Source organism: Pongo pygmaeus, chromosome 5, assembly GCF_028885625.2.
Source record: "Pongo pygmaeus isolate AG05252 chromosome 5, NHGRI_mPonPyg2-v2.0_pri, whole genome shotgun sequence".
NCBI lineage: Eukaryota > Metazoa > Chordata > Mammalia > Primates > Hominidae > Pongo > Pongo pygmaeus.
The window spans coordinates 119,654,344-119,675,449 of NC_072378.2; the positions used below are offsets into that span (position 1 = coordinate 119,654,344).

The 21,106-nt window shown below is 38.2% G+C and overlaps 1 long non-coding RNA gene across 2 annotated transcripts in view; it reads left to right on the plus strand.

Moving 5' to 3' along the window:
* LOC129037950 (uncharacterized) overlaps nucleotides 1–21,106 on the plus strand; it is a 361,691-nt gene that overhangs the window by 198,223 nt on the left and 142,362 nt on the right. For both annotated transcript variants that reach the window (XR_010126767.1, XR_008503025.2), the window contains 2 exons: nucleotides 3,975–4,060; nucleotides 4,397–4,562. This is a non-coding gene — a long non-coding RNA (uncharacterized LOC129037950). The remainder of the gene's footprint in view (nucleotides 1–3,974; nucleotides 4,061–4,396; nucleotides 4,563–21,106) is intronic.

Sequence of the window (21,106 nt, forward strand, 5' to 3'; positions counted from 1 at the left end):
AAGTCAACTGGTTGGAGCAGACCAAAATCTGTCTTGAAAATTAGGGAGTAAATTTTATTTAATTCATTCAATGAACATTTGCTGTTCCATGCATCAGACACTGTGTGAAGTCCTATGCCAATAGAGATGATGTTCCTTGATTTGTAATGGGCCTCTCTGTATGCAGGATGGGCTACACAATTTGAGGGGCCCAGAATAAAATGAAAATGCAAGGTTCCTCCTTCGAAAATTATGAAGACTCTTCAAGTTGGTGACAGAGCATTAGATTAAGGGCAGGGCCCTTCTGAGTGTGAGACCCTGTGTGTTGTGCAGCTTGCATGTGCACGAAACCATCCCTGGCTGTATGAGCATGGGCGTACTTTAACTATGTTCCTCACCATGCCATGAAGAAAATAGGGGACACTTTATTTCCTTCCTATGGAGTAGATATATGAGGTAGCCCCAGTGATTCCTCTCCTTCTTCAGACTGTTTGCACCATAGGCAAACAACAACAACAACAAAAACCTCAGAGTTTGTAATTATTTTAAAGAGTAAAACTCATTGCTTTTAATTATAATCTATCATAATTCAGTTACAATATGGAATAATCGGTAGTCATTAGTTAATTATAAATATGTGTTCCCTATAGCAATTTTCATGTTAAATCTCCCTTTTTCTTGTTATTGTGTAAAACTTTCAGGTGGTATGTTTATAAGCTCCTCTGTAATAGATTTTACATACAGTTAATTTTGGTTTAGTTTGTGTCCTGGATTATAATAGTCTACAAAATAGCACCTCAATACATTTTAGCTGAGAAAGACAATTGACCGGTTGTGTTTCAAAGGGATACAGTGATTTATAATGCCTGAATTTGCGAATTTCAAGTCTTTATTATGCTAAACCAGAGGGAAGTGGTTTATCCTGAGGGGAAAGTGGCAGATTTCTACAAGCTGTATAATGTACCTTAAAATAATTTAAGTAATAAGTTTCATCTCAGGATTTTCATTAACTCAAGCAGCATGTATTATAAAACACATCAGGTTGATGTATTATAAAAATTCTGAATTTTTTTAAGAAGGAAGGGCTTATGTAAAATATTTAGATGAAAAAGTTTCTAAAGTGAGAGTAAAGTGTCTTGGGAATTATTCATAAAAATTACAATAAAATTATCCTTTGTAGCATCAATATTTGGCCTGAAATGTAATACATAATCATATTGTGAAGGTCATTTTCTTTTTCAAGGCTGGACTTCTGAACTGATCTATCTTCTCTTATGTATTCTTTATCCCGCTGTGATGCTCCTGTGGACCTGGGCTCTGTTCTCTGCAGGACTGTCTCACTCTCCCATTTGCAGATGCCATTGTTTCAGGGGCAAAGAAAGGCTCCACATCAGATGCAGGCAGAAACTGAAGCTCTGGGTATTCCAGCCTGCCATCCACAGGCTTGTTTCACCCTGCTTGGTTCCTGAAGTGGTGGGAACTTGAGAAACAATACACTGAGAGTCCCTTTCCTGCCATTGAGAACGATCTGTAAATAGTCTGTTAATTTGAGCTCATTGTCTGGTACATGAGAAAGATTCAGCTCTGGCTAAGCAGAGGTCTGCATCTTCCCTTATTCTTGCAATCCCATTGGAAGTATGGCCAATCTGCTGTATAGATCTGCTTGATGGGCTCCTGCCTTCTTGTTCCTGCTCTAGTTTTTTCCTGGGACTGGATCCTAGGCCATGGGGTTGCCTGGTACTCAACCTGATTTCCAAGTTCCTGTCAGGTTCTTTTCTCTGCTTCAAGCATTTATTAGAGAGACTTGAATATCTATCAAGTCTAATCTGACTCTGCCTGACAGTTGACTGGACAACTCTTCCATTGACCGGACATTCTTCTGTGCTCATTCCCCTGCCCCTTGGAATTAGATGTTGGTAATGTTGCAGCCTGACCAGACTCATGCAAGCATTTGCAATGCTCCAGTGAGATTGCTGATCTCTTCCCATAGTGGCCTCACCTTATTGGTATATTTCTCTCAGCTCCTACTCTATGCTGGTCTTAAAGGCTCCAGATTGTTACCAGGGCTTGGGCAACTATAACAGCAACCAGGAAATTGATTGAGATTAGTCATTAGTTGCAGTGGCTTATCAAAGTGCCTTGGATGTGATCTGAGTTGAGTGGTTGTAACTGAATTGATCTGCTCTATTGACAAAATATAAAAAATATTCCATCTATTTGCAGAACAATTCTTGTGAGGTAACAAAGAAAAGAAAGTACCATTATATGAGCACTTAGCCTACCTTCACCCCTCCTTTGGGGTAAAAATCAAAGTGTGCCTGCTTTTCTTTTAGCCACAGAGGCTGATGATCCATGATCCTCTCTGGTTTAGTTGCTCCAAGAGACTAAGAAGTTCTAGAGTTGACATGGGCTTCTGTTTTTTTTCTCTGGTGGCTCCCTGACTAAGAATTGGCTCTAGAGCTTGCTCCAGAACAATCAGGGGGAACTGAATTTCAACTCTCATTAGGCAATCCCCTGACTACTAAGGATCTACTACTCTCCTTTATCTCTCTCTTCTCCATTCTGAGCCTGCTCAGAAACAGAGATTTTCCCTGGACAAAGTTGCGTGGTAGTAAATGTAACAAAGAAGGGTCCTTTAAGCATCCACCATCTCCCATCTGGGCCCTGGCATTTTTGTTCCCTATACCCTCCAGGTTCCTTGTTTCGTGTCAAGACCCATTTTCCAGTTCCATTTGGGAAAAACTAGTACACTTCCATTGTAAAGTGTAAATAAATAATAGCTAGCTATTGTCTTATTTTTATTAGATATGTACATATGTATAAATGTGTATATCAAATATGATATTATCTATATGTATTGTACTTATGAACAAAAAAGACATGAATTATTTTTAATGCTAGGTGAATAAGTAAAACAATCATTTGAATGAAGTTAACAAATCAAAACCCAAATAGTGAGGATGAGGAAATTTGAAGTTGGGTGAGAAAATTTGACTGAAAACATAGGTTAAGAATACTAAATATAATTGAGAATTAATGTTCTCTCTGAGCTTTCTGATATCTGAGGGCAAAATGACAATATGATTGGGTTCATAGATCTTATTTTGTCCTTGATCAAAGGAAACACATACATTTAAAGGAGAGATAAAATAATAAAATATCTATAATCTCTACACTCTGAGAAAAATTTAAACACACAAATCCTCTTATTGTAAGGGTTATGAATATATATTACACATTACTGAATGTTTATGAAATATATACATGGACTATACATAGTGTATATGTAGGAATATACATATTTATAGAGGGTATATATATGACTATAATTTTTAAAATTTTATTATGGAATAATTATTGAGCCCAAAAGGAGTGTGAAAGGATATTTAGGTGGTATGCATTGTTCCTTATCTCCTCAGATCACCCCACCAACACTACCCTTGGAGCCGTGATTTTCTCTGCAGGAAGCAGAATGCTTTTCACCAAGTAGGAAGCACATTCCCATGATGCGCTTCTCCAGTACAGTGTCTAGGGGTTTCAGGACATGTCTAGTCCCAAAGCTGTACAAATAATTCAGTAACTTCTCAGGTTATGAGATTACCCTCTGGTGAAGTCACCCTGGCTTGAGGGTTGGTTTGGCACAGATCATTGTTAGTAGTTATTTGTCATCGGTCTTTTAGTGTATTACTTTTTAGTGCAGATTTTATACTTCAGGTCAATCCTGGCAGCCAGATTGGCTGCTGTAATGAAGATGTGTGGATATATTTTCTATTCAAGGTTAGTGACATAACTGAATAGGCTTTCTTTGGGTTAAGAGTGACAAGTTAATCTTAGCAACTTTAAAATTATTTTCTGCTTGCTATATTAGAAGATATAAATACCTAAATGGGAATTTTTTTGTTTATTCTTATTTTTCTTCCAATACTTAAGTAAAATGCCATTATGATTTTCCGTTAGAAAACATTTTAATCTGTGCACGCATATATTCTTTCTAGAAAAAGAAAAACATCCATTCATGAGAGTCCAGGGATACATGAAAATGAAGCAAATGAGGAAAGACCCATTCACATTCCTCCAAAAGGTAATAGAATATTAATACTGAAAGGAGTATCAGCTAATATGTAGGGATAAAAATCAGTAGTATTCTGCCTACAGTTCTTTCATTTTAAAATAATATTTATGAAGAATTTGATAAAGATAATCAGCCATGAAGTAATGAATCAAAGTACTTAGACTTCTAGAAGTATTTAGCTTGGGGTAAAAATGACTTAGCAATGGGTATTTCCTTGGTCCTGGAGAATGCCACTGTGCTCACAAATGTGAACACACAGCTCTGAAAAGCTAATCACACCTGCGATGTTGGTGGCTGTTTCTCTTAGAAATTCTTTCTGATGTCTATGTCGTGTCCTCTTTCCAGATCTGCGGCTCCATGGAATCATGTTACTGGCTCCTGGTAGTCCCTGACTTTACCTGTTTGTTCCAGGAACTTGCTTTATGGCCATTTGTTCTGATGATCAGTTTGGACAACCAACCTTTATTCCTCCACCTCAGACAATATTCAACATCCTGTAATCATCATAGCGGTAAGTAAGTACTTATTTCTTCCCTCATAGACTGCTTTATTTTAAAACCATTTTTCAGATGGGGTCTTTCTTTGACAAGCAGAGGATGCTTGGAAGCATTCCTCGCATACATTGTGTTGGGTCATTCTTGTCTTCATAACATATCTCAAATGTAGGCAAAATCTATACGTGTCTAAACCTACCAGTGCTTCTTTTCATGTTTGATGCTCCCTTAAGAGGAGAATTAAATGGAGAACAGGAATATCTATCACATAATTAGAGACAAAGTCTAAAGGGCACATATTTCAGAGAGATACTAAATATGGGGTTGAATTCATCCTAGGTGTAAGTGACTGATACCTGATCTTTTCCCTAGTCATATGGGTGGTGATGAGTGGAGGCAGAAACAGACAGGTAACAAAGGAAATGAATGTGTTCAGAGGAAATCTGGGATAATGTGGCGAAAAAAATTTGGGATGGGTTGGGGAAGAGGCAAACCTGGAGACTGGGAAACTTCATAAATTTTACCTACCTCAAAATGGCCCCTGAAATCAGCTCTGCATAAAACTTAAAATAAGTTTTGGATTGCCATTCTGGTTACATGCCTCCCCTGGCCAAAATATTAATAATTGGAAGTTGATGAGACATGAAAACTTAGGTGGAAATCCCTAAAGATGAAAGTGTGTAAATGCTAATCATCACTCTACAATGCCATACAGGTACCCACTGATTCTTAATTCACGTCTCCCTCTCAGTGCCAACTTGCTTTTCCCCTGGTTTTTCTCATGTCATTAAATGGCACTGCTCTTATTCCAAGACTCAGGCTGAAAACTTTGTAGTCATCGTGATTCCTCTATTTCCTTCAGATTATGGGGTCAGCATAAAGTGCAAATTTGTTTCCATAGCTGATGGGCCCTTCAGGGTCTGGCTCCTGGTTAATCCCTGACTTTGTCTCCTTCCATCCTCCCCTTGCTCACCACACTCCAATGCCATGGACTTTCTGCTGTTCTTGGCAGATATGTGCTCCACCTCAAGGCCTTTGCACATGCACTTCTCTCTGTGTTACTCTTTTCCTGGATATCCCTCTGGTTCACTCCAATCAGGACTCTGCCCACATAGCATATTACAGAGGCCTTCCCTGGCTACTGTATCTTAATTAGCACTTCCTATTACTCTCTGTTTATTTTGCCTTTTTTTTCATTATAGCATTTACTATTACCTGGCATGACATAATAGTACATGCCATGATGTTATGTATTTATACATGTATTGATGTATTGATCAATTGTGTCTCTCCCACTAAAAGGTGTTATATCAATTTTTCATATCTGTTATTTGTTTCTCTTTTGTAATCTCAAGATTTGTTGAATGAATAAGTAAATGAACAAGAGGTGATGTTTTTGGAAAGTAGCCATAATCTAGAACTATGTACATTAAAATAACTTTATGGTTCAGGCAAGGGTAAATAGCAGGCAACTACATAATTTTCAGAGTGCTAGGTGTGGAAGCCACTTACTTTTTAACCCTAGGTGCTGCCTGCTTTCCTTGGCCACCAAGGGGAGGTGTTACCATGTGGTGAGTCAGAGGTAAGAAACTATATCCTGGTGCCTCCCTGGGGAAACCAGTCCCCGTGCAGAAGGAGATGACAATAAATCTAGGGAAGGTCTTTTTCAGCTTCTTGAACCACAGGTTTTTTTTTTTTTTATGAATTAGATTACTGTCAGGTGCTTTTCTAAGGAAACTCACATCACAAACACTTAAAAATAACAAAAGTAAACCCAGCAGTGACAATGACTGCACATTCCTGAGGAACTTGGGGGAGGAAGGAGACAAGTTTCAAGCCAGAGTTTCGTGGTGACTAAGTATCCCATAACTTTGTCTGACAACCCTCCCAAACTGTGGGGGTGGCCTATGGGGACTGCTTCCAGTCTGGGCTACTTGGTACAATGGTATGAATACGTTAACAATAGGCAATATAGACAAATTACGTACTTGCATAAGGTAAAACTACATGATCCTTGTAAACAGAGAAGTTTCTCTTCTTTCTCAAGTAAAAGACAGACTTGAAATAGACCAATAAGTTGATAAAATGAACCAACAAGTGTATAGTATATAGAATTTGTGAGGCCATGACTGGCCAGACTCTTATTATAAAAGCATGGAAAGTGTGAATTTTGGAGACATGGAAGAGCTCAGCAACAACAGTGAAAAAATAATAAAAAAAACACAATACAGGAAGAATACAATGGAAATTTGAGCCAGTAGCTGTTTACTTATTTATAAAGGGGTCTTTTGCAGAAAATATGGAACTGCTGTTTTTTACTGCCTTGTTTTTGAAGTCCGCATGACAATCTATTCCTGTGAAACTCATACCCAACTTTCAGAGCAGTTCCTCGACTATGTGATGGTTGAACCTTGCAGCCTGGAATGTCCTTCATCTCCTTTTGTTATCTGTTATTTAGATTTCAAGGTAGGCACCTCCCCAACCCTTCTGTAAAATCAAATGCTCTGTGTTCTTTTCTTCCATGGCGTTGTAACTTGTTTACACCATCACTGTGCCACATTGGCCCACAGTAGTGCTTTCAAGACCTGCTGCCCGATAGCCTGTGATTTTTCATCAAGGCAGTATTGCCTTATTCATTTGTCTTAGTTTGGCACAGAGTAGAATTGTTAGCAGATTTCACCTTCTCTACCAGTATTTTCATTGTTTCAGTTTTCTTTTATTATTTATTTATATATTTATTTTTAAATTTTAGATTCAAGGGGTTCATGTGCAGGTTTGTTACATGGGATATATTGTATAATGCTGAAGTTTAGACTTCTATTGATGCCATTACCCAAGTAGTGAATATAGTACCTGATAGATAGTTTTTCAACCCTTGCTGCCTCTCTCCATCCTCCTTTTTGGAGTCTCCAGTGTCTATCATTCCCATTTTTGTGTCCATGTGTACTCAATGTTTAGCTCCCACTTACAAGTGAGAATATGTGGTATTTGGTTTTCTGTTTCTGCCTGAATTCACTTAGAATGATGGCCTTCAGCTGCATCCATGTTGCTACAAAGGACATAATTTTGTTCTTTTTTATGGCTGTGTAGTAGTCCCTGGTGTATATGTACCACATTTTCTTTCCAATCCATCATTGATGGGCACCATTCTGTTGTGGGAAGTCAGGGACCCTGAACGGAGGGACCAGCTGAAGCCATGGCAGAACATAAATTGTGAAGATTTCATGGACATTTATTAGTTCCCCAAATTAATAGTTTTATAATTTCTTATGCCTGTCTTTACTGCAATCTCTGAACATAAATTGTGAAGATTTCATGGACACTTATCACTTCCCCAATCAATACCCTTGTGATTTCCTATGCCTGTCTTTACTTTAATCTCTTAATCCCATCATCTTCGTAAGCTGAGGAGGATGTATGTCACCTCAGGACCCTGTGATGATTGCGTTAACTGCACAAATTGTTTGTAGAGCATGTGTGTTTGAACAATATGAAATCTGGGCACCTTGAAAAAAGAACAGGATAACAGCAATGTTCAGGGAACGAGGGAGATAACCTTAAACTCTGACTGCCAGTGAGCCAGGCGGAACAGAGCCATATTTCTCTTCTTTCAAAAGCAAATGGGAGAAATATTGCTGAATTCTTTTTCTCAGCAAGGAACATCCCTGAGAAAGAGAATGTGTCCCTGAGGGGAGGCCTCTGAAATGGCCGCTTTGGGGACAGCTGTCTTTTACGCTTGTAGCAGAGGGATGAAATAAGCCCTTGTCTCCCGTAGGGCTCCCAGGCTTATTAGGACTAGGAAATTCTCGCCTAATAAATTTTGGTCAGACCAGTTGTCTGCTCTCAAGCCCTGTCTCCTGATAAGATGTTATCAATGACAATGCGTGCCCGAAACTTCATTAGCAATTTTAATTTTGCCCCGGTCCTGTGGTCCTGTGATCTCGCCCTGCCTCCATTTACCTTGTGATGTCTTATTACTCTGTGAAGCACGTGATCTCTGTGACCCACGCCCTATTCGTACACTCCCTCCCCTTTGAAAATCACCAATAAAAACTTGCTGGTTTTATGGCTCAGGGGGCATCACAGAAACTGCCGACATGTGATGTCTCCCCTGGACACCCAGCTTTAAAATTTCTCTCTTTTGTATTCTGTCCCTTTACTTCTCAGACTGGCCGACACTTAGGAAAACTAGAAAAGAACCTACATGAAATATCGGGGGTGAATTTCACCTGATAGAGTCCATGTCTTTGCTATTATGAATAATGCTGTGATAAATATACAAGAGCATGTGTCTTTTTGGTAGAATGTTTTATTTTCCTTTAGGTATATGCCCAATACTGGATTGCTTGGTGGTAAGGTAGTTCTGTTTTCAGTTCTTTGAGAAATCTGCAAACTGCTTTCTACAGGTCACTCTCCCAATTTTAAAGTAATCCGTGTCTCCACTAACATTGTGTTTGTATTTCTCCTGCTGCATTTGTCATAGCCTGTGCTGCCTTGGAACTACCTGAATTTATGTGGGGCCCTCTTGAGGGCAAGAGCCAAGTCTGATCTTGTATTCTCTAACAGGCCTAGCACAGTAGCTGGTCCTTAGTGATTGCTCAAAAACAGTTTCTACATTGTACTGAAGGAGCTATTGATGTAGTTGAAAACTTTTTTTGTTTTGCTTAGGTAAGACATTGCCTGACTGTGATGGTTGTTAATCATTGGTTTAGGTAATATGATGTGTAATTTATTTTTTGAAGATTATGTAATTAAAAATGGAATAAGTTCATATCTTTGAAGGGGGAAGAATGGATGTCATGACTTTACAACTTAGTTTATTTTACATCCAAAATTTAGTAAATATCTAATTTTAAAATGATATTTGTACTCTGCCTTAATAATTTCAAGCATGCTAACCTAAACATGCATGTGAAGTTCTATAGCTAATGGAAATTCAGAAATAAGAAAGGCTATTACAACTACAACAAGCTTGGCCACAAGAGACCTAGTACATTTAAAATAAAAATCCTATAAGATCCAAAAGATTGAATTGCTAATAGTGGAATTTCAGGCACAGAGGAGGAAAAGGGTGGATTTCATGATAAGATTTGGTCAGCCTTTCAAATCATACCATGAAGGATAAGTGTCTACTCATATTCTAGGCTGGTAAGAAGACAACCAATTATGCCATCATTTCCTTACATGATTGAAAGTAATTTCTTCAGATAAAGGGACTTATGGTTAAACTATAAAAATGTAGAGCAATCTATGGAGTCTTTTCTGCATCCTTGCTTGCTCTATTGTTTTACTCACAGTAAGTCACTCTGCCAACCTTATTAGATGGTTGTGTGATGGATTTTGCTCCTCTATATAATCAAATTTAATATTTTACTCTTTCCTTCATTCAAATGTTAGATATAATATTATAGCAGGGCAGCTTTTTCTCATTGGAAGAATATGAAATACAGGTTCTATGTGTTTGGGGCCAGTGGAGAATACTCTATTTCTAATAAGATAAATCATTCATTGAAGTAAAAGAAAAGTCGAGGAAAATCTCCCTTTAGATATTCATTTTGAAAATCTTACTGAATCAATGTGGTTAAAATTTTTCACTTTATTTTATAGATCACATAAACATACTTCCCTCTTTTCTCCAAGCCCCATTTGTCACGTACCCTTTAAGATACTATATGCATTGTTAGTGATATCTAATAGGCAATATCTAATATTTCTGTTAGTGATATCTAAGGCAATCTCTAATATTTCTGTTAGTGATATCTAAGGCAATATCTAGTATTTCTGCACAGGAGAAACAATATTGATTTTTTTTGTTAGTCCCTTCAAGTAGAAGCTTAAAAAATTTCAGTATTTGGGAATTTAATCAACTCTCAAACAGATATTCCTTGAGGCCTGTTTTATTTTAAGGGTAGTATTTTTGTTTTTGCACATAGTATATTCTAAATTAGCTGGCAGAGAAGATATTATAAAAATGGATTCATTTTGGAGTTGCACTGTGAGCTTCTTATTATGTAGATGGCTCTGTTTATTAATCAATCCAAGTTCCATATTTTTACTATAAAAAGGATTGTGTTTCTTCAGAATTATGCTAACTTGTAACATAAATGCCTTTCTATGAGGCACCTGCCATAAAATAAAACTCCTCTAGAAAGAGCATAAGGGTGGTGATGCTGAGTTATTCTGTATCTTCCAGGAAATCTCAAGAAGTATATGCTTCTCTGAAGGTCACATGCCTCATTGCTCTTGGAGAATAGGTTGACTTCAAGTTCATGTTCTTCTCTTTTACTGAAGTTGCATTTATTGGTCTTAGATTATATGTCAAGAAGGATGGGAAGGAAAATTAAAATGCAAGCTCCAAGAGGGTACATGCTGTTTTGTTCATCATTTTCCAAGTGTCTAGCATAGCTTGAAGCATAAATAGGGATTTAATAAATGCTTATTGAATGAATGAAGATCAGTGGTTTTCAGGTTCATAATTTCATTCTTTATACAGGAAATTCTTTATGTTCATAATCTCACTCTTAATTACTTCACTAAATCACAGAGATTAAGAATAAGAGTTTTGGCATCAAGCAGGCCTGGATTAACTGTTGACTTTGGTTAAGTTACTAAATATTCCTTTAAACCTCAATCTCTTCTTCTGAAAAGGTGAAAAATGGGGTTGTGTATGTGAAGTTCTCTGAAGTATTTGGCACATAATAAACTCATGATAGATGGGCTTTATTATGAGTAGTAGATTTTATAGGATATTTGCTTGTATTTATGCTTCTGAAAATCTACTTCAACTAAATAAAAAGTGTCTAAATAAAGCGAGAGTTTTTTTCTTTTTTTCTTACTTATTCTGTTACCTAAAAATCGGCAGTCCCCGCCTGAGCTTAAACTGTATTTTATTCTTGAATTAATACTTCTCCGTGTATGTCTGGAGAACTGAGTAAGGGTCTTGTCTGGGGATTATATACACTGTATAAAGCACAGAAGTGCTTCTTGGAAAAGGCCATTATAGCAGAAGTGAAATTTGAGGCATATTGCCTTGGTCAAAGTCAAAGGCAAAAGATTAGAGTATGGTTTTCCAGTTGCTCAGCCAGCTCAAGATTGAGTGCTAGATTAAAACTCTTAAATAAGAGTGAGCAAATACTACTAAAAGCCAAAAGCAAACATTAAAAACACTATCGATTTCTCAGCAAAATCTCTATTAGTCTTTAAAAACATAAGACACCTTCAGCATCATTGGTTCTAGCAGTGTCTGCAGCTGCGGAGACAAGGGTATGACTTGGGGAAATGGCACCATCAGAACACAGGATGCCTGGTCAGTCTGAAACAGCAACCTCAGTGGCGATATCTTCAGCCTCCCCAGCAGCACCGTCAGCATGGCCACTCTTATTTGTGTATCACCAGTGGCATTGATGACCCAAGTATTATCATGACAGTGATATGGCGCAACAAAAGTAGGAAATGTGGGTTGCCAGCCACATGGTAACCAAGAACACTAGTTCAGATGTATTAATACTAGGAACTTGTTAGGAATGGCACCTAACAAGTTTTGTGAAATTTGTGAAAAAGTTGAGGAAAAATTCAAGTTCCTGCATGATTGTAAGTAAATTCAAATAAAATAGAGTTTTGAGATTGTTAGTGTGCCCTTAGTTTTTGCCTGTAGACTGTGATGTATGGTCCACTTTGAGAGGAACTAAGTCAGTGTAAATTGTGGTTAAAAAAACCTTTAGATGATCTTGACTTGATAAATATTCAGTATTATATAAATTTCTGTGAGTACAAAGAAAGTGCATGATTATCATCCCTGAACAAAAATTGCTTTGAAAGAAAACAGGATTAATATTTCAGAGTTTTTAAAAAATAAATTTCTCATTTTGTTCTGTGGAATCAATTATAAAATTCCTACTGAGAATTATTCAATAAAAATCTGATTGTCATAATCCCTATAGTTTTAGAGGGAGAAAGGGAATTATGAGTCACCTACAATTAGTGTTGCTCTATATTCTCTTTGGGATCATCTTTATTAGATGATGCTCATGAAGTAGGAGTGGATTAAAAGTTGTTGGTTCTGCAGGAAGTGAAAAAAGTGTGACATTATGCTGCATATTCCAAAGATGAGGAAATTAGTTTATAAATTAGTAGTTTAGGAGTTTGGATGCAAACAACAGAAATTGACTATGGTTAGTAGATATAAATTTTGTTTTTCTAAAGATATAATGTGGGTCACAGAATTGATAGAAAAATTTTGATATTACTCCTATGATCCTCTTGATAGAGCATTATCCTGTATCAGTTAACTATTGCTATGCAAAAGCCATCTAAAACTTAATGATTTAAAAAATAGGAGTTTTGTAATTAATCATGAGTTTATAAGTCAGATGGATGACTTTCTGATCTGCTCCAGACTTGGCTGACCTTGGCTAGGCTCACTCATGCATCTGCTGTCAGCTGGGGCATCTGACATGTTTAGGGGCTAACCGGCTAATGTCTGTAGTGATGGTGATAACTCAGCCATATCTTTCCAGTGAGCTAACTTAAGCTTTTTCTTATAGTAGCCATATACATATGTAGTTCTTATGGTAGGTATATACATCTATATGTGTGTAGCTACTGTAAGACTAGTGTGTATACACACACACATACACAGTCACACACATACACATGTATATTAACTCTTGAGATCGAGGTTCAAGATTGGCATACCATCACTTCTGCCACTTGGCCAAATTAAGTCAATGGAGAAAATAAAGTCTACCTCTTGTTGGGAGGGGCTCAAAGCTACATTGAGAATTGAATGGATAAAGATGAGGGAGACAGGGAAAGAATTGGGGACATTCTATTTAAGCCCACCTTTAGCTCCCTAATTCCAGGATCCCCAGAAGCTTCCATCAATCATGACATCAAGCTTGAATTCCAGAGTTGAATGATCTTAATCAGGTTCAGATATGGTTCCTTAGATATAGCTCCTTTTGATTCAGAGATGTATGAACTAAAAAACAAGTTAGCTCTCTTTCCCACAGCCAACATACAGTTGTGAGATAGGGACAGATAACTGCAAACAACACTTCTATCAAAAACAGGAAGCATGGGAGTCACTGGTTTGTAGCAGCTATGAAATCCAGCTGGAAACTTTTGCAGGTCCTCCTGTACTAGGAGCTGAGAATGCTCCTTAAATGGACCTGGGTTCTTTTCCCTGGGAATATCTTCTCAGCCCACTTGTCTCTACTGCTTCTTAGAAGTGGTGGGTTGCAGTCCACTGGTTTTTCTCACTATTTACCCTGCCATCCTTCCTTGTCCATCACCTCTTTGGCTGCTTCTGAAGAAACAGTTCACTTTTGCCAGCTAATATGATTTTTGAAACTGATTCTTTCCCATAGAAAGTTGAAGGCTAAAACCCTTTTGCAATTTGAACAATTTCAGTTCCTTTTAGTCTAAGCTGGTGGTATTTTCACATATGTACTTCCTAAAAAATCTTCCTATGAATTGAATCAAAATCCATTCCTTCTGACAAAAAATAAGCATGCCTCTTTTGAGTTACTGCTACTTTGGGATGACTTCTGTGGAACCACAGTCTTAAGATTCCTGATGTCCTTTTGCCTAAATGAGAAAACCTGTAAACCGCCTTAATTCTTTTTTAGGTTTTGACTCTTGGTTTAATCTTTGTCCTCAGGCTGGGGACACTGGTAATGAGAAGTTCTATTTTCCAACTCACCAAGTTATGGCTCATTATATTCTCTCCAAATTCTGCTTTCAAATTTGTCAGTGATTTCTTTATGTTATGTTTTTTTCCACCTCTGTATAATATCACACACAGCTAGAACACTTTTAACATTTTTCCTGGAGATTGCTTTAGTCAATCCAAAAGTTCACCACATACACTTTTCATCTTTCAAGTAAGGCAGGCAACTGTTCTGTCACCTGCTTCATTATTCCATAATACAGCCACCGTATTTTCATCCTCTAGTATTATTTTCTCACCATTTTTCTGACTTTTGCTAACAGTCTGCCTGCTATTTTCCAGCCTCTGCTTCTTACCCAGTCCCCAGACCAATGGTGTCTTATGTGTTTTTAAGGCAGCATCCCATTTCGGGTATCAATTTTCTGTATTCTTTAGATATTGCTGCATAATAAATCACTCCAAAAATAGTATGAAAAGCCCTGGCATTTTATTATTGGTCACAAGTCTATGGGTCTGCTCGGCAGTTTTGATCTTGGCTGGCCTTGTGCACATGTGCATCATTCAGTGCAATGGCTGAGTGAAAAATGATGTCTGGAGGTTGGTTGCTCTTGGCTGATAGGGATGACTTATTATCCAGCAGATGAGTCTGGAATTATTCTCATGATGCTGGACAGAGTTTCAGGAGAGAGAAAGTAGAAACGTGAAAGGCCTTTGGATGTCCAGGCTTGGAAGTGGCACACAGTCACTTTGGTCCATTCCAAGAGCCACATCAAATCATACGGCCAAACTAGATTCGGGTGAGGAAATAGATTTTACTGCTTGATGAAAGAAACTTAAAAGTCACATTGCAGAGGCATGAATAAAGGAAAAGGTGAAGAATTGGGGCCATTTTTGACATCAATTCTGGCTCTTGGGGATCTATGGAGTCAATTCTATAAGTTGTTGGCTGATTCCTGGCTCTTCCTATCTTCTCTTGGAGGGAGTGCAGCAATGCTCAATGAACACATTGGAGTGTGGCCACATATGGGTTCATTGCCTGCTACTGACAGTAGTGGATAACTCCTAAAATACAATTTATCTCCATTGTTATAGCTAATAGCTCAGATCTTTGGGATTGGAGGACATCCTTGAAGTGCTTTGCCAACCCTACAACTTACTCCAAAAAATTACCCACCTAGCAAATTTAATCCAAGATATGGTTAGGCATAACCCCTTCAGGTGTTTTAGGGAGAATGTGGGCCAGATTTCATAGGATTACTGTTTTACTGGTACAGTACTACCCCCTTATCTGTGGTCTCACTTTCTGTGATTTCACCCACCTATGGGCAACTGCTCTCTGAAAATGGGTATGGTACAATAAGATAATTGAGAGACAGAGAGAGAAAGAGAGCGAGAAAGAGAGACTACCTTTGTGTGACTTTTACTACAATATATTGTTATAATTGTTCTAGTTTATTATTCATTATTGTTATTAATCTCTTACTATGCCTAATTTTAAATTAAAATTTATCATAGGCATGTATGGATATAGGAAAAAGCATAGTATATATGGAGTTTGGTACTATCTGTGGTTTTAGGCATCCACTGTGGGGGTCTTAGGAAGCATTCCCGTGGATAAAGGGGTACTATTACTGTATTGTATTTTGGCATGTTAACTTAAGATTTCTTTCTCTTATTCCTACTACTCACCTTTCTTATTCCTTTCTCCTCAGCTTTCTGTTTGAGCTGGCTTCAGGGTGAGTGATTATTCAGAGCAAGAAAAGAATAAAATCGTTAGCATTTGAACTTCTGGGGAGACATTTGTACATCATCAAAAGCCATGATTCTGGCATAAACAAGAGGTTAGTCTGAATAGTTAGGCAGATTGTTGTGCCTTTGGGAATAAAGATAAATCAGTTGACCTAGGGTGGGAGTGAAGTTGAGAGAAGAATAAAATTGGTTATTGTGAGTTCCTGGGAAAGGAATATGCACCTGGCTAGTCTTTGGGATTGAAGCCCTTTGTGTTAGCAGGGCAATAGAAATGTGAAACAAGTTTGGAGTTCTCCAAGAAGAGGGATCTATACCTTCCTCTCCAGGTTGCAATCAGGAGAAATTACAGGTCTCTCTGAAAAACCCTGGGTGTAGCATGGGGCCAGGACAGGAGTATGGCCCTAGTTGACAGAGATGTGTAATCTGATGGGTCCTATATCCCACCTGTATGGGTGGGAAAGGCAGCTGGGAGTGTCTGAGGTTCCCTAGTGATGGCCAAAAAAGCTGACTGACTTGCAGGCATCTTGCAGTGTTGGTCATACCAGACACAGAACACCTGGACTTGGAGAATAGAGACCTTGAAAGGGTTCCAGATGACCACAGCATATTGTATTACATGTCAGCTGAGATCCTGTGATCTGAGCAGAACTGTGGCACTCTCCCTTGTGAAATTAAGAAAACAGACCCTCTCTCTGAACTATCTCTAGGAGAATTCTGTTTACCCAAATGAGACTGAGTAAAATCCAGAAAAGACAGAGTTTACTTTGAACTGGGAAGATGAATGTGTCTGTTATCATCAGTAAAAAAGGAGTTTGAGAGGTAAGTACACTTATAGAAATACTTTAGTTCACTGATTCCAAGATGCACATTTTTTCACATCTTAACATATCTGAAATTGAGATATGGCTCAAAAATCCATGGTGTATCATAGTTTAGTTGGCAGTGATTTCTCTTTCTTAATAGTATGCAAAATAACACTGCATCTTACAAATGATGGTGTCTTAAATTCAATGAAATACAGTATAATGGAATTTATATCTTTGCATACTTGGGATTTGTAAATCTCACTTTTTGCCAGTGAAAATGCTAGTAATTCAAGACCTGTAGCTCAGCTATTCTTGGCATTCCTAACTCTTCTTTTATTCACAATGACACCCTTACTTTTAGTCCCACAAGCCTAGGGAATGACAGCTTAAGGTTGTGGGGGCATCTAAGATGGAAGGAGCTGGTCACAGCTGCTTGGAGTTGAATGCCACTTGGGGCTAGGGCAGCAATGGCATAGGGGTCACAGGCCTACTTCCGAGCTATCTTTAACAGTTTTGCATGTTGTCAAACTTTATTGAGGGACCCTCTGAGATTCACCTGCACATGCAGTTCTTCCCCACATTGGTAATTGCCATGGAGCCTCCCCTTCACCACTATGAGGAATCCCAGGATGCTCAGATCCTTGAACAATCCTGTGAAAATCTGCCTGAAAGCCAGCATTCTATGGGGTGTGGGAGTGGAATGAAATCTTCTTAACTTTCACCATGCACCATCTTTAAAGACAGGGCCCTCTGAGACTAAATAATCTGACAGCCTTTTTATTCTTTAGAATGAATGGACTATTCTCTGGCATAGTCCACTGCTGTAACAATTCTGTTGTAAAGTAAACATACAATTCATTTTTTTCATGGCATTTACTCTACATACAAATTTCAGAACTTTGGCACCTAGTGTCATGATCTTAACATGGGCAGTGCCTGATTAACACTGGCTTGGATTCTCTTCTTAACTCCGTCTTTTCACTCTGGTAATATCCCTAGAAATAATCTTTTCCGATATTACCAGAAATAAGCTTTTCCAGGAATAATCTATCTTTCTCCACTCATTCTGCTTTCAAGGATGCAAAAGTATAGGTAATTCTCCATGAATCCATTTTCTCATACCCTCTGCATGAAATTTCCTTCAGAGATTAACCTCATAAATCCATTCAATATTGCAAATCCCAGCTTTCTAGTTCTGAACTTTATTCTCCTAGAGTGTCCATGGTGCTTTGATCATATTTTTCTCCACTACATTATTCTCCCATTGAAGAAGAATTCCTATTCCCATGACTGAATCTACCCCATTCCTTGATGCCACCTTCTAATAGTGCAACTTCTATAGTGAAGTGTTCCTGGATCTGTTCTATGCTGTCACTTTATTTGGGCCTGGTCAGACACTGCTTGTATCTCAATAATCCAAGATATTGGTTCTCCCAAATATAACCCCTTTATCATACCCACAACATCTCAAAGAGAATGCAGGTATATCCATTGCCAGAAAAATAAAATTATACCATTAGGTAATTATAAATACACAGGAAGCCTGAGGATGATGCAAGACATTACTTTTCCCATCAAGTCATCTTCAAATCCAGACTCTGCCTCAGGTAGATGCCTAAGGTTCCTTTGTTCATGGGAGCATGACACCAGGTTCTTGAACTTCTCAGGGTTTCTCTCAGTGCCACTCTAGAAAGTTAATATAAGAGCCTTACCACGAAGAGCTGGAAGATTTTCTTTTCTTTTCTTTCCTTTTTTTTTTTTTTGAGATAGAGTCTCGCTCTGTTGCGCAGGCTGGAGTGCAATGCACAATCTTGGCTCACTGCAACACTGCAAGCTCTGCCTCCTGGGTTCAAGTGATTCTCCTGCCTCCTGAGTAGCTGGGTTTACAGGCACACAACCACGCCTGGCTAATTTTTGTATTTTTAATGGAGATGGGGTTTCACCGTGTTGGTCGGGCTGGTCTTGAACTCCTGACCCATGATCAGCCCACCTTGGCCTCCCAAAGTGCCGGGATTACAGGTGTGAGCCACCACACCCAGCCAGAAGTTTTAAACCCTTCAGAGTTTCCAAAGTGAAGAATATGCAAAAAAAAAAAAAAATCTGTATTTGGAAAATGTTGACTTTATCTTCACATAACTCAGTGGGCTCTTGGGCTAGCAGTCTCAGTATCTTTACTATGTTTTACCAAAGAGCTTCCCAAACCTCCTCAACATGACAAGAAGGATGTGTTCAGAAAAGGGTGATGAGAAAAGAAAATTCTATTCTAGAAAAATTAGTTTCATTTTCTTTATGATAATTATAGTTTCCCCCTTCCTCAGAAAAAAAGTTTCCAAGTCTTATAAGTTACCTTTCCTTTATAACATGTACTTTTTCTTCATTGATGTCTCCAAAGTAAATATGTTTGATTAGGTCATTGGGATTATATCATAAATTATCCAAGCTATAGAAAAGTAGCTATGGCATTTTCCTGTTACAAGAGTGCAAAAAAATTTAGTGAGTTTGAAAATAATGCTGTTTCTCCACATAGTTGAATTTTGCATAAATGTATTTTATTTTGGACCTCATAAAAGAGACTTAGCTACTGAGAAACCCAAAGTATCTTGTTCTTATAAAACTGCTTCACCTATAAAGTGTGGTCTTGTAGCATGGACTTCAAGGATAATATTACATAAAATTTATTTCGTCTTATTTTTTTAAGACAGAGTTTTACTCCGGCACTAGACTGGAGTGCATTGGTACGATCTTGGCTCACTGCAATCTTTGCCTCCTGGATTCAAGTGATTCTTGTGCCTCAGCCTCCTGAGTAGCTGGGGCTACAGGTGTGGACCACCATGCCTAGCTTAATTTTATATTTTTGATAGAGGCGGGGTTTAACCATGTTGACCAGGCTAGTCTCGAACTCCTGACCTCAAGTGACCCGCCCGCCTTGGCCTCCCAAAGTGCTGGGATTACAGGCATGAACCACCACTCCTGGCCATATTACAGTAAAATTTAGAGGCTACATTAGCTGAAAGTAAGCAAGATTTGTCTCAAATAAAATGGAAGAAAAAAGTTCTGGGATGCATATTGCTGGTGAAAGGGGATTGCTATAGTATTTCTACCAAATTTGGCAATGCATATTAAAATCCTTAAATGTAGCCATAGCTCTTGACACAGTAATTTTTATCTTATGAGAATTTATCCTAAAGAAACCATTAAAAGTACACACACAGTTTTACATATAAGGATATTCCTCACTGTATTATTTATAGCAGCTAAAATCTAGAAACAACATACATGTTTGACAAGAGGTATGGTAGATTGTAAATGGTCACAAATTCTTTGCAGTATCTCCCATAAAGAAGTGGAATCCATTTCCTCACCCCCTTGAATCTTAACTGACCTTGTGACTTGGTTTGACCAATAGAATGAGGCAAGAATGACATATAAATTCCAAGCACAGGCCTGAAGAGACCTTGAAGCTTCTGCTCTGTCTCTCAGAACTCTGCTACCACATGAACAAGCCTGGGCTAACCTCCATGAGGGTGAGAGACTTCAGGGCGAGTGAGGCCCAGCCATTTGAGCTGGCTCAGCAGGGCCCTGGCATGGGAGTAAGCATAGCTAACACTACATGGAGCTATTGAGACATCTCAGGTGTGCTCAGCCCAAATCGCTGATCCACAGAATTGTGAGCAAATAAATAATTATAATTTTAAAGCTACTAAGTCTTAGGGTAGGTTGTTGTGCAGCAAAAACTAACTGATATGCAGAAGAATATTTTAATTCAGTGTTTCCCACATTATGTTGTATAGTCCACTAGTATCTCATAAGATATTAATAGAAATCTTAAAATAGATTATATAATAGTAATATAATAGATATGCATTATCTAATGTAGAGATATAATAGATAATGTGTAAGAATAGATTATATAATAATAATAATAAAATCATGAAAAAAGATACCATTGGTAGTCAAATAAGCATGGGAAAACTTTAAATTTACTACTGATAACAGGGGTTAAGAATAAATTATTTAGGCAGACAGTGAGGATAAAGAAGTCCTTGGTAAGGTTTTCCTTTTAATGAAAAGCAGCCCCCAAGTCATTTTCTTTTCTAACAAGGAGTAGCTTGTAAAATCGAGCTGCAGACATGGACAAGCAAGTTCGAAGCTTGCGTGGGTGAATGCTGGCAGTTGTGCCAATAGGAAAAAGCTACCTGGAACTAGGCATGTTCAAAATGGTGGCTCCATTTTCCCTTCTTTTTTGCCGGCCATGTGTACAGTAAGGAACAGAAAACATAGTGCTGCCAAGTGGAAAGCCCATTTGCATAATAAGATTAGGGTGGGAGGTCCAGCC